This window comes from Bubalus kerabau, chromosome 11 (assembly GCF_029407905.1).
Source record: "Bubalus kerabau isolate K-KA32 ecotype Philippines breed swamp buffalo chromosome 11, PCC_UOA_SB_1v2, whole genome shotgun sequence".
NCBI lineage: Eukaryota > Metazoa > Chordata > Mammalia > Artiodactyla > Bovidae > Bubalus > Bubalus kerabau.
This window is the reverse complement of record NC_073634.1, coordinates 23,829,191-23,842,645: the sequence shown is the minus strand read 5'-3', so window position 1 is coordinate 23,842,645 and position 13,455 is coordinate 23,829,191.

The window sequence follows — 13,455 nt, the reverse complement described above, 5'->3', positions numbered from 1 at the left end:
TAATATCTACTGTGTGAAAGAACAATGGGGAAACTGAGGGCCTGAATGACACTTTTTAAAAAACTAGAGTTTCTAAGTATGGCTAATGTGGAACTAAGTTCACTGGCCTGGCTGCCCAACTTAAATAAACTTTGAAAGTGGAAACTTAGTAACAATATAATTTCTGGAGGCTTGGAAGTCCTGGCAGAGAAATGTCTAAATATTCCTTACAATTTGAGTGGAAACGAAATCAAAGCTCTTTTTCCCATGTCTTGGCTGTTGTAAATAGTGCTGCTGTGAACACTGGGCTGCATTTATCTTTTCAAATTAGGAAATTTTGTTTTGCTTTTCCCAGATGTATACCCAGGAGTGGGTTTGCTGGGTCACGTTTGTTGTTGTTGCTCAGTCACTAAGTTGTGTCTGGCCTTTTGCAACCCCATGGACTACAGCAAGCCAGGCTTCCCTGTCCTTCACTATCTCCCTGAGTTTGCGCAAACTCATGTCCATTGAGTTGGTGTTGCTGTCCAACCATCTCATCCTCTGCCACCCCCTCTTCCTCCCCTCAGTCTTTCCCAGCATCATTGTCTTTTCCAATGAGTAAGCTCTTTGCATCAGTGGCCAAAGTATTAGAGCTTCAGCATCAATCCTTTCAATGAATATTCAGGGTTGATTTCCTTTAGGATTGATTGGTTTGATCTCCTTGCCATCCAAGGGACTCTCAAGAGTCTTCTCCAACACCACAGTTGGAAAGCATCTATTCTTCAGTGCTTAACCTTCTTTATGGTCCAACTCTTAACATCCATATGTGACTATTGGGAAAAACCATAGCTTTGACTATACGGACCTTTGTTGGCAAAGTGATGTCTTTGCTTTTTAATATGCTATCTATGTTGGTAGCTCTATTTTAAGATTTTTGAGAAACCTCCATGTTGTTCTCCATAGTGGCTGTACCAGTTTGTATTCCCACCAACAGTGTAGGAGGGTTCCCTCTTCTCCACATTTATTGTTTGTAGAATTTTTGATGATAGCCATTCTAACCTGTATGAGGTGATAACTCATTGTAGTTTTAATTTGCATTTCTCTGATAGTGATGTTGAACATCTTTTCACATTTGTTGGCCATCTGTATATCTTCTTTGAAGAAATGTCTATTTAGAAAGGTCTTCTGCCCATTTTTTAAAAATTGGGTTGTGTGTTTTTTGGTTATTGAGCTGCATGAACTATTTGTATATTGGAAATTAATTCCTTATCTGTTGCTTCATTTGCAAATATTTTCTCTCATTCTGAGGGTTGTCTTTTTGTCTTGTTTATAGTTTCCTTTGCTGTACAAAAGCTTTTAAGTTTAATTAGGCCCCATTTGTGTGTTTTTATTTTCATCATTAGGCAGTGGATTGAAAAAGATCTTGCTGTGATTTATGTCCGAGAGTGTTCTGCCTATATTTTCATCTGTGAGTTTTATAGTATCTGCCCTTACATTTGGGTCTTTAATCCATTTTGGATTTATTGTTGTGTATGGTGTTAGGGAATGTTCTACTTTCATTCTTCTACATGTAGTTGTCCAGTTTCCCTGGCACCACTTATTGAAGAGACTGTACTTTCTTCATTGTGTATTCTCACCTCCTTTGTCATAGATCAGGTGGCCATAGGTGCATAGGTTTATCTATGAGCTTACTCTCCTGTTCCATTGATCTATGTTTTTGTTTTTGTGCCCATACCATATTGTTTTGATTACTGCAGTAATCAAGCTTTGTAGTATAGCCTGAAGTCAGGGACCTGATTCCTCCTGCTCTGTTCCTCAGAAAAAGTATTTTTGAAGTGCTGCAGCGAATCACATACTTAGATGCATTTAACCAGGAGAACAGGCCCCATAGGGTCCTGCTAGTTACAGACTCAGTCTTAAATCTGAAGTGATCAAAGGTGACTGGAAAGTTATAGAATATGGCAAAAAAGTGAAAGAGGGATGGACCAATTTGGACTAGTTAGAGAGTAATTATAGGACCAAAAGTCATGTTTTTATTTTCCAACTAGTTGACATTATTCAGTAAACTCTTTAGAATTATTTTTGCACCTGGTTTGTCTCTCTTTAAACATTGTGGAAAAAGACACAAGATTTATTATCTTAAACATTTCTAAGCGTACAGCACTAAGTATATTCACACTGTTGTGCAACCACTCTCCAGAACTTCTTCATCTTGCAAAACTCAAACTCTGTGCCCGTCAAACAACTTCCCCAGCCCCCTCGGCACTGTCACTGTACTTTCTGTTTCTATGAACTTGACTTCTCTAGATGTCTCACATTGGAGAAGGAAATGGCAACCCACTGCAGTGTTCTTGCCTGGAGTATCCCAGGGACAGGGGAGCCTGGTGAGCTGCCGTCTCTGGGGTCGCACAGAGTCGGACACGACTGAAGCGATTTAGCAGCAGCAGCAGCAGATGTCTCACATAAGTGCATTTGCCTTTTTGTGACTGGTTTATGTCACTTAGCATAGCGTCCTCCCTGTTCCTTTATGTTGCAGCATGTGCCAGTGTTTGCTTCTTTTTGAGGCTAAGTAATATTCCCCTGTACGTATATGTACATTTTAATTATCCAGTCACCTGTTGATGGATACTTGGGTCGCTTCCACTCCTTGGCTCTTGTGAATAGTGCTATTATGAACATGAGGATGCTAATATCTCTTCAAGATCCCGCTTGGATTCTTTTGGCTGTATTCCCAGACATGGGATTGCTGGCTTGTCTTAGTTTGTTTGGGCTGTTATAATAGAAGACCTTATACTGGGTGGCTTAAAAACAAGGGGAATTTCTTTCTCAGGGTTCTGGAGGCTGGAAAGTGCAAGATCAGGACAAATTAGGTGTCTGATGTGATCTGTTTTTGGTTCATAGATGGCAGTCTTTTTGCTGTGTTCTCACATGGTGAAATGGGTGAGGGAGCTCTGTGGGGTCTTCTTTATAAGGGCACTAATCTGATCATAAGGGCTCTGCCTTCATGACCTAACTACCTCACTTCTCAGGGACCCTGGCTCCAAATGCCATCACAGCAGGGGTTAGGATTTCAACATATGAAAATTAGAGGGAAACAAAAATTCAGTCCCTTACCTGGATCATATAGTAATTCAATTTTTAATTTTTTTGTGTAGCCACCATGCTGTTTTATACAGTGGCTACACTATTTTACTTTCCCACCAGCAGTGCACAAGAGTTCTTATCTTTCCATATCCTGGCCAACAATTGTTATTTTCTAGGGTTTTTTTTTTTCTTTTTTTTTTGGCAGTAGCCATCCTCGTGGGTGTAAGGTATTATCTTACTGTGATTCTGACTTGCATTTCCCTGATAAACAATGATGGTGAGCATTTTTTCATATGCTCGTTGGTCATTTGTATATCTTCTTCGGAGAAATGTCTAGTCAAATCCATTGTCCACTTTAAAATTAGGTGGTTGTTGTTGCTATGGTTATTGAGTTGTAGAAGTTCTTTATATATTCTGGATAGTGATCCCTTATGAAGTATGATGTGCATGCACGCTCAGTCGAGTTCAACTCTTTGTGACCCATGGCCTGTAGCCCACCAAGCTTCTCTTCCCGTGGAATTTTCCAGGCAAGAATACTGGAGTAGGTTGCCATTTCCTTCTTCAGAGGATCTTCCAGACCCACGGATGGAACCCGCGTCTCTTGTGTCTTCTGCATTGGCAGACGAGTTCTTTACCAGCTGAGCCACCAGGAAAGCCCCAAGTATATGATATATACCAAGTATATGATTTGCAAATATGTTCTTCCATTCCATCCGTTGCCTTTTCACTGCTTTTTCACTGTCTGCTTCAACTCCTCAGACCCCAGGGGTCGCCATCCCTGAATCAGTCAGAAGAGGGTGCATCATTGCAAGAGCAGAGGTGGGGGAGAATGTCAGGATCTACTGGTTATGCTGCTGCTAAGTCGCTTCAGTCGTGTCCGACTCTATGCGACCCCATAGATGGCAGCCCACCAGGCTCCGCCGTCCCTGGGATTCTCCAGGCAAGAACACTGGAGTGGGTTGCCATTTCCTTCTCCAATGCATGAAAGTGGAAAGTGAAAGTGAAGTCGCTCAGTCGTGTCCGACTCTTCGCGACACCATGGACTGCAGCCTACCAGGCTCCTCCATCCATGGGATTTTCCAGGCAAGAGTACTGGAGTGGGGTGCCATTGCCTTCTCCGACTGGGTTATATATCCCCACTAATAGGTTCTCTATTTAGAGGTGCAGCAAAAATTATAGACAGTTTATTGAGGAATTTCAATAACCTTTATTTCCTTTGAAAACTAAAAGGAGCAATATATATGACTGATAAATATATTTAAAACATTAAATGCTTAAGGAAATTCCCTAGTGGTTCAGTGGTTAGGATTCTAACTCTCTCACTGCTGAGGGCCCTGGTTTGATTCTTGGTTGAGGAACTCAAGTCCCACAAGCTGGTGTAGCGACAAGGTGTGGCCAAAATAATAATAATAAATAATAAAGCTAAACAAATAAAAATAGTAATTTTATTACAAATAAACAAATAAAAATAATTTACTGACATACTGTGCTTCATAGGTGCCAGTCACTGCTCTTAGTACTTTACCTATATTTAACTTGCATGCATTTAGTCACAGAAGCCCTGGGAAGTAGGTATTATTTTCACTCTCCTTTGAAGATAAGGAAACTGAGGCATGGGAGGCTGAGAAACTGGTCCAAGACCCCACAGTTAGGAAGTGGCAGAGCTGAAATTTGAACTGGAAGTCTGGCTCTGGAGCCTGTGCTTATGGCCTTGGATGGTTTGATTTTTAAAATTTTAAAAGAAATATAGTTAATTTACAGTATTATATTAGTTTCAGATGTTCAGCATACTGATTCAGTATTTTCACAGATTATACGCCATTAAAAGTTTTTAGAAGATAATGGCTATAACTCCCTGTGCTATATAATATATATCCTTGTCACTTATCTGTTTTATATAGAGTAGTTCATCCCTCTTAATCCCATAGCCCTAATTTGTTCCTCCTCCCCTCTTCCTTCTCCTTGGTAACCATTAGTTGTTTTCTGTGAGTCTGTTGCCGTTCTGCACATACATTCATTTGTATTATGTTTTAGATTCCATATATAAGTGATATCATATAGTATTTGTCTTTGACTTATTTCACTAAGCATAATATTCTCTAGGCTAATGTTGCTACTAATATTCCAGTGTGTGTGTGTGTGTGTGTGTGTGTACCACAGTTTCTCTATCTATTGCCTGTTGATGGGCACTTGGGTTGCATCCATATCTTGGCTATTGTAAATTGAACTGTTAGGAACATGGGGGTGGTTGTATCTTTTTGATGGATGGTTTGGTTTTTACCTGTGGAGAAAGTTTTTCCACTTCAACCAACTTGATTCAATAGAATATGTGTTACAAAGTCATTCCTTTTAAGATTCCATTTTCTCACTTGTACCCTCCGAAAAATTCACCAGTGACTTCGGTGTTTGATGTAGGACTTGGTGACAGAGCCCTGAAACGTCACCCAGGGGCTCCCCAAATCACCTCTTAGCTCTGTTGTTCAGATGCCTGGGAACCTCATTTATAGCCAAACTTGAAAAAAATTTCAGAATAAATTAAAACACACAAGCAAAAAGACATAGACATAAGGGGAAAAAACTCCTAATAAGAAAGGAATTTAAAAAGTTACCATAATACCATGATCACATTCAATAAAGTTAAAAACAATCCCTTAATGTCATCTAATATTAGAGTCTAATTTTCTCAGACTATTTCTGTTTTCTTTGATTATTTCAAAACTCTCCTTTCATAGGTGTGTTTAGTGTTAGGTCTCTTAAGTCTTTTCTAACCTATAAAATAATGCCTTCCTTTTAGTTTTTAAACATATTATTTGTTGGTGAAATTGGGTCATTTATCCTGTGCAATAACACGGAAGACTGAGAAAATCAGTTTAAGATGTTTTTGTGGCTCCCTGTGTCCTTAGGCACTATTCCACTAGGGGTGTTCAGTCAAAATACCGTGTTTTAAAGTCACTTGAGATAATTCTTCCCTATGTGATTATGAAATCAGTTTGATACACTGTTAGTTTCATTTGTTCCAGTTTGATTTTGATTGATGGGAGTTGCCTTTTCTAAATATGATTTCATTTTACAATGCTGCAAGATATCTACATGGTTGAAAGTCAAAATTATAAAAAATATGAACAGAGAAGTATAGCTTCTATGACTGCCATCTTCTCCATCCAAGAGTCAATCCCTTCCTTGCCTTGGAGATGTTTTTGGTTTTTTAAAATTAGTTTTGGCTTTATCCTCCCATTGTTGTTTATATGTGTGCATGTTTGTATTCCTCCTCGCTTCTTCTGACCTTGTATTTCTGGAGGCCATCCTTATTCCTTTTTTTATAGCAGCATAACATTCCACTGTGTGTGGGTTCTGGAATTTTCCAACCAGTCCCATACTGATGGACATTTGAGTTGTTCCCAGGCTTGGCTACTGCAGATAATGCTGCAGAGTGTGTATCATTTTGCAGTTTTGGTCGTTATGTTTGGGGTAGACTTCTGGAACTGTGATTGTTGGGTCAAAGGGAAAAGGCACGTGAAGTATTGCTAGACATGACAAAATTCTTCTCTGTAAAGATTGTTCTATTTTCAGTTCCCGTCAGCAATGTAGCAGAGTGTTTCCTTGGAACCTTACCAATAGAGTGTATTGTCACACTTTTGGATTTTTGTTTATCTGAAGTATAAGAAGTGATATCTCAGGGTAGCTTAAATTTGCAGTTCTCTTGTGATGAGCAACAGTTCATTGGTTTCGTTTGCTTTCCTTTTTCTGTGCAATGCCTGTTTATATCTCATTAAAAAAATCAAGTTATTGGGCTTTTTCTTTTTCAAAGTCTTTAATTGTTAAGGATATTAGCCTTTTGTCTATGATAGAATTTGTAGTTATCGCTCCCAGATTTTCATTTGCCTTTTGATTTTACTTAGGACTTTAAAAAGATTGCCATGCAGCCAAATTTATTATTGTTTTCTCTTATTAGTTTTGGATTTTGCCTCTCCTAGGATATAAAATATTTCACTCATTTTTCTCTGTTATTTGTATGGTTTCATTTTTACATTTAGCCCTTTGACCCATTCAGAATTATCCTGGTGTTTAGTGTAAGAAATAAATCCAATTTTATCTTTTCCTTATGGGTGTCCACTTGTATGTGAATTATATCTTAATAGGGATATTATAAATATATATATATATATATATATTTGGAACAATACATCCTATGCTTTAATAGTGGTTGATTCTGGATGGTAAGATTCAAAATATTCTCTATTTTTTTCTCTATATGAAGAGATATGCCCTATTCTATTCTCCTATATTTGCAGGAACTTCTTTCTATGTTATATACCTCATAAGGCTAGGATATTTATTTCTGAATGGATATAATGCAAGCCCAATAATTTTTTTGGAAGAAGTTTGTCCATGGTTAATGTATATTAATACTTAGGAACCAAACAAGTATTTGAATGTTTACCGTGCACTCTGAACTATGCTATGTGCTGGGGGAAATTTTAGAAGCCAAGTCATCTAGACAGACATATTTAAAGTCGAGTCAGTGAACCTCAATGTGAGTAGGAGCCGTGGAAAAAGTTGAACGAGTGCTTTAGACAGTGAAAACGGAGGGAGAGGGCTCCATAGGCAGGGCTGGCCCTGGAGGCTTCAAAGAGGGCGTGTCTTTTAGTTAGTTCTTGAAGGATGAATACAATTCAGACAGGGATGAAAACAGACATGTGCAGGCAAAGATTACTTGTGAGTAGAGGGGAATGGGAGTCCTTCAGGACATCTGGGGCACAAGGTAGGCAGGGCTGGTCAGAGGGTCTGCCCTGAACATCTGACACTGTGCGCTGTGACTGGCGCACAGCTCTCTGCTCCTGACAGGGGGTGAGCTGTCTTCAGTCTCCAGGGACTGGGAGCCTTTCAGAGGATCCAGTTACACACAACTCCTCCCCAAGGAGCTTGTTTCTGGTGGCGAACCTGCTTGCAGCGGCTGAAGCCTGCAGGAAAAAGGGCTTTCACGGTTTGCATTTGATTTTCCTCCTTATCATTCCATTCTTTGCTGGCACCCATGGTGTGGGGCCCTGGGTCTACCCCAGGACCCAGCCGGCCCGCCACGGTTGGGTACACAACAGCTGCTTGGCAGAGCAACTGCCCAGGCTCAGATTGACTTCTACTTCGAATGACTCTGAGCACAAACTTGCCTCCTCCTCTTCCAAGTGTCAGAATAAGCAATGGCATATGTTGGGGTTGGGGGTCAGGGAGGTGGGGTGGACAAGTCTAACAGCCTAAAACAGCCACCTCACCACTTGTCGGACATCCCAGCCTCAGTCCTTTGAGACTTAGCGTGAAAAAAGGCCCTCAAATTTTCAGTTAATCTTTTTGATTGTGTGTGTGTGTGTGTCTCTTGGGTAGGGGTGGGAGGTTTCTGCGGTTCACCATCCTTTCTGACTCTCCAGAACCACTTTCAGACCACACATACATTCCTTTTCCTCTGCACTCCCTCTCAATTGCGATCGGTGCCCTTCAGCATGTGTTTTCCTAATTCAGGACAGGGCAATAATTCCAAAGGGATTTCTTTAACTTCCTGAGATAATCCATTTCCGTTGTAACCAATCCTACTTATATGTAACCTAACACTCTCATGCTGAAGAAACAGAGAATCCCTGAGTGCCACCTTTATTCCCTTAATTGCAGACCCTAATGCGTTCTTCCTAGAGAGCCACATGATGGGATGGACAGAGCGTGGGTCTCAAGTCAGATGGACCCCTGGCTCTGTCACTACTAGCTGAGTGACCTCTGGTAAGTGATCGAGCTCTGAGCCTCTTTTTGCACCTCTTGGTTCTATGTGTGTGTTAGTCCCTCGTGTCTGACTCTTTGCGACCCCATGACCTGTAGCCTGCCAGGCTCTCCTGTTTATGGGATTTCTCAGGCAAGAATACTGGAGTGGGTTGCCATTCTCTTCTCCAGGGGATCTTCCCCACCCAAGGATTGAACGCGGGTCTCCTGCATTCAAGGCAGATTCTCGACCATCCGAGCCACCGGGGAAGCCCTCGCCTGGTTGTGATGGTGACTAAATAACCAGGCAAAACTCATGGGCAGGTGCTACAAAAAATGTTCTTTGCTATGTTCAGAAGCCCCCAGCCTTCTGTGTTTTAAATTCCTTAATCTAATCCATCCTATTTTCTGAAACTTTAATCAGCCCCCTGCCCTTTGAGTGCATTGCTGTCCCTGAGGCACTGGCTCACCCAGCAGCCTCCTTTGAGCCTGCAAACAATAGAAATATTTCCTGGCAAGGTTTCTATACCAAGAATGGTTTCTAGGCCTGAGGAGGCGGCCCCTGGGAGAGAGCATGCTGGACACGGTTCCCAGAACAGGAGTGGACACAAGCGCCTGTGTACAATCTTGTCCTCAGTTACCTGACACCAGTCTCCGGGGGAATTAGCCAAAGACATCTCAAATGTCAGGGCACATATTTATGTCTGAGGTTGCCCTGTCTTCTCCCTCCATGGGCCTGTACCACATCCTTCCAGAATTAAGTGACCCAGCCTCCTTGTGGGATGGCCTAAACAGAAAGCATGCCTTCCTCGGCACCGGACAAGAACTGGGACAGTGCCGAGGGGGAGGTGAGGCTGCTGCGAATTAAAGAGGGCACACATAGCTGGTCAGGAGCCAAGTCATTAGTGTTTCTTTGATTTCCCTCTGGAGTAGTCAGGGACTTTTTCCTCTCACCTTTCTTCCTGTCCTTTGCATTTTGCAACTGTTTGATAATCAAGATGGAGGTACGTACAAACAGGTACCCAGTAGCTCCCTGTAACCTTATTTCGGTGTTTCCTTTCCTCCTTTGCTCTTGAGAAGCCACCCTTATACCCACATCTTCAGGCTGCCCCCTCCTCCCATCTCATTGTTCCCTGGGGCTGGTTTTAGCTGTGGTCCTACACATAGAACTTCATTGCATCTCACTATCTCAGCACCAGAGTGTTAACAAACTAGTTTAATGAATGTTGCCAAGCTGAATGAGAGAAGACCAGAACGTACTCCAGGTTCCCTGTTGAGTTTCCTGTTTAGATCCAGACACACCATCCCTGACTTGGTGATTCTGATGTTGGAATTTTCTCATGAAGTGGGAGATACTTTTGGGCCAATGGGTCATTCAGGTGATTTCATTAGATGCTGGATACCAAAGTTCTTCATAAATTCAAAACAAAATTGTGAGATGATCATGATGCTCATAAGCAATCAGTTTTTGAATATTGTGTTTGGTGATTGGAACCAGTCCTATAATTAAGTATGCCATACAAAGACCATCTGATAATCTGATGCATATTTAGTGATATTATTTTTTGCTTCTGTCCAGCCCTCAATTAGCCATTGAGGAAAAGTATCTTTTAATTTGGCTTTTTAATGACAGTGTATATTTTCTGATAAGTTTTTAAAATTTTTGTCTGCTAAGCTTGTGGGACCTCAGTTCTCCGACCAGGGATTGAACCCACTGGACCACCAGGGAATTCTTAGATAAACTGTAGTTATCTAAAATTCTCAATCTTAGATTCAGGTTTGAGATCCGATGGTGGAGAGTAACCCATTAACCAATCAATAATGTATTAACCTGCTCTAGTCTGGAGCACCGCCCTGCCCCTTTGTAGGAAATCTTCCAGAGAAAATACAATTCTTGTCAACTCTGTCTCTTTTCTAATCAAGTTGCCTTGTTTTGTCTGGAGCAGTTGAATTGAGGTGAGGAGGAGGGACCTAGTCTTTGGAACAGCAGAAGTACCTGCTTAGTCTGACTGAGCCGCAGGCAGGCGGTACACCTGGGATTAAATTAAACAAAATGGGAGGCTCAGACACGCCCTTTGCCCAGACACCCCCTCCCCAGTGGTAGGTTCCTTGTCTGATCATTCTTCAGTGGGATAAACATCTGTTATTGCTGTGTGGTCAGGTTTTAAAGTAAGTCAGGAACAGAATTTATCACAGGGGTGGTCTACAAGGGTCCAGCCTTTTTTTTGACGCAGACATGATAAATTAGATTTTAGATTGGAAATTATTTCTCCAAAGTGTTGCAGTAAAAGGAAAAAAGAGGAATGAATTTTTCTCTTTCCCTTTCCTGAGAACAAAGACGATAAAGAGAATGAATAGTAAGCAGGCCTGAGTATTCCTAGTTTTCTTACTTTAACTGCTCCTAACTCTGCATGTCTGTAACCAAGTTTGCTTTTCTGCCTCATAACTCTGCAGGAGCTACAATTCACATTTTTCCTTTGACTCTATGCTAAATCCATCCCGTGTCTGGTGTTTACCCTTACAACATCCTTCTTTATAGTTACATATTAGAAAGGCGGCAGAGCTACCCAATTGCCAGACTCAATTACTGGGTTACTGATGCCAGTCTATGACTGTCTTTGAAACAACACAAGAGGAAGAAATCAAGGTCCTATCACCTTTATTCCACATCTCCGACTCCTGACTTTGAGCCCTTGCCTTATATAAGCCCCTAGACTCCTCATGGAGGGGGGCACAGTTCCTAAGGCATGAGCCTACTGTGGTCCCCTCTCCGCCAACTGAGAATAAAAGCCACCTTTCTGTTTTCTCCAAACTCTGTCTCCACATTTTTTGTTCAGCTTCGGTGGGCAGAGAAGGCCAAGATTTTGGCCAGCAACAATTGGAGGTGTTAGAATTGTAATAATTCACATTGGCCGAGTGCTTCTTACTACAGTGTGGCCATACCAGTTGATGAAGCTTGATAAATACCAACCACCTCATTGCATTTGCTACTCAGAACAAGTGTCTTCAAGGGAGACACTCTTATTAGTCTGTTTATCAATGGGGAAACTGAGGCTCAAAAAGATTGTCAACTGCTTGTTGTAAAGAGACAGAACTGGTACTTAAACTAAACAGCCTCAAAAGCCCAGGTGTTTAAGCACCAAGCTGGGCTCCCTACCGTGAATTTAAAGCAGTGGTCCCCATCCTTTTTAGCGCTAGGGACTGGTTTCAAGGAAGACAGTTTTTCCACGGACCAAGGTGGGGCAAATGGGGATGGTTTCGGGGCGATTCAAGCACGTTACATTTGTTGTGCGCTTTATTTCTATTTTTATTACATCAGCTCCACTTCACGCCATCAGGCATTAGATCCTGGCAATTGGGGTTTGAGAGGGAAAGTGAAGTCACTCAGTCGTGTCCGACTCTTTGCGACCCCACGGACTGTAGCATACCAGGCTTCTCTGTCCATGGGATTTTCCAGGCAAGAATACTGGAGTGGGTTGCCATTTCCTTCTCCAGGGGATCTTCCAGACCTAGGGATCGAACCCAGGTCTCCCACATTGCAGACAGATGCTTTACCTCTGAGCCACCAGGGGTTTAAAGGACCAGAATCATCTTTTATTCGTTTCCCATGAAGTCTCAGCTTCTCTGCCCCTCCCCCTTTGCCTTCCTGCCCCTCTCTCCCATTTAGTCTCCCTCTTTTTTTTTCTCGTTTGTTGACAGTCTTTTCTCTATCCTGGCTGAATGCTTTGTCTTCAGGGGTCTCTGTGTGCTGCTTTTTGCCTGATCCATCGATAAGTAACCCAGAAATTTATATTTAATTTTTTTGGGTACTTTCTCAGGCTAAAAAAACACAATAGGTTTTGAATAGTATTTATTTTCTGAATGGAGGACTGGCATCAGATCCCTATTTAGATGTTGATGGTGTTGGGCTGAGGTGGATACTATGACTAAACCTGTAAGGTATATAGTTCGGGCCGAGGCAGAAAAAGGAAAGACGACCTCAACAGAAGTAGGTTACCTTTATTCAGGCAAGGAGGAGCGACAGTTGGCCTAACGACCAGGCTGAGCGCGGAGGGGGATCAGGGAGGCTACATATTTATAGGGAGGTTTGTGGAAGCGATAAGGGAAACATTAATCAGGTGGGATGTTTTAGGTATTCTTTAGTTGAGATGGCATTTGTAGTTGGGCAGGGGTGATAAGTCTTCTGGGCAGGTGTAGGGGTGGAAGGTTTCCGGACAGTGGGTGATAAGTCCCAGATAGATGCAACCAGCCTGGAGCATCAGGGCGGGACCTAAAGTTCTGTTTTGTTTTTTTCCGAAGTTAGATGATTCAGCAAGGGCCTTTGAAACTGTTGTTTTCTTTTCTAGGCCCAAAAGACTCCTTCAAAACCAATGGTTTCTGGAGCCCAGAGCAATAATCCTCTTGAGGTTGGATAAGTGAGCCACGCTTATCCAAGGGATGTCCAAATCTGAGCCTGGCTATTTCAACTCCTCTCCCACTCTGATTCTGAATTCCCTGGATAGGGGTCAGGACATTGGCTGTTATTTAGAGGTCCCCAGTAATACTTAAGATCAGGCTCTTTGGGAAATGCTGGACTGAAGGAGTAAACCTTGATTCTCTCATTTTCTTGCACCTCCAGATCACCTATTCCAGAATTTCCTTTTGCAGATCCTAAGGCCAAGGGTCCTAGGACCA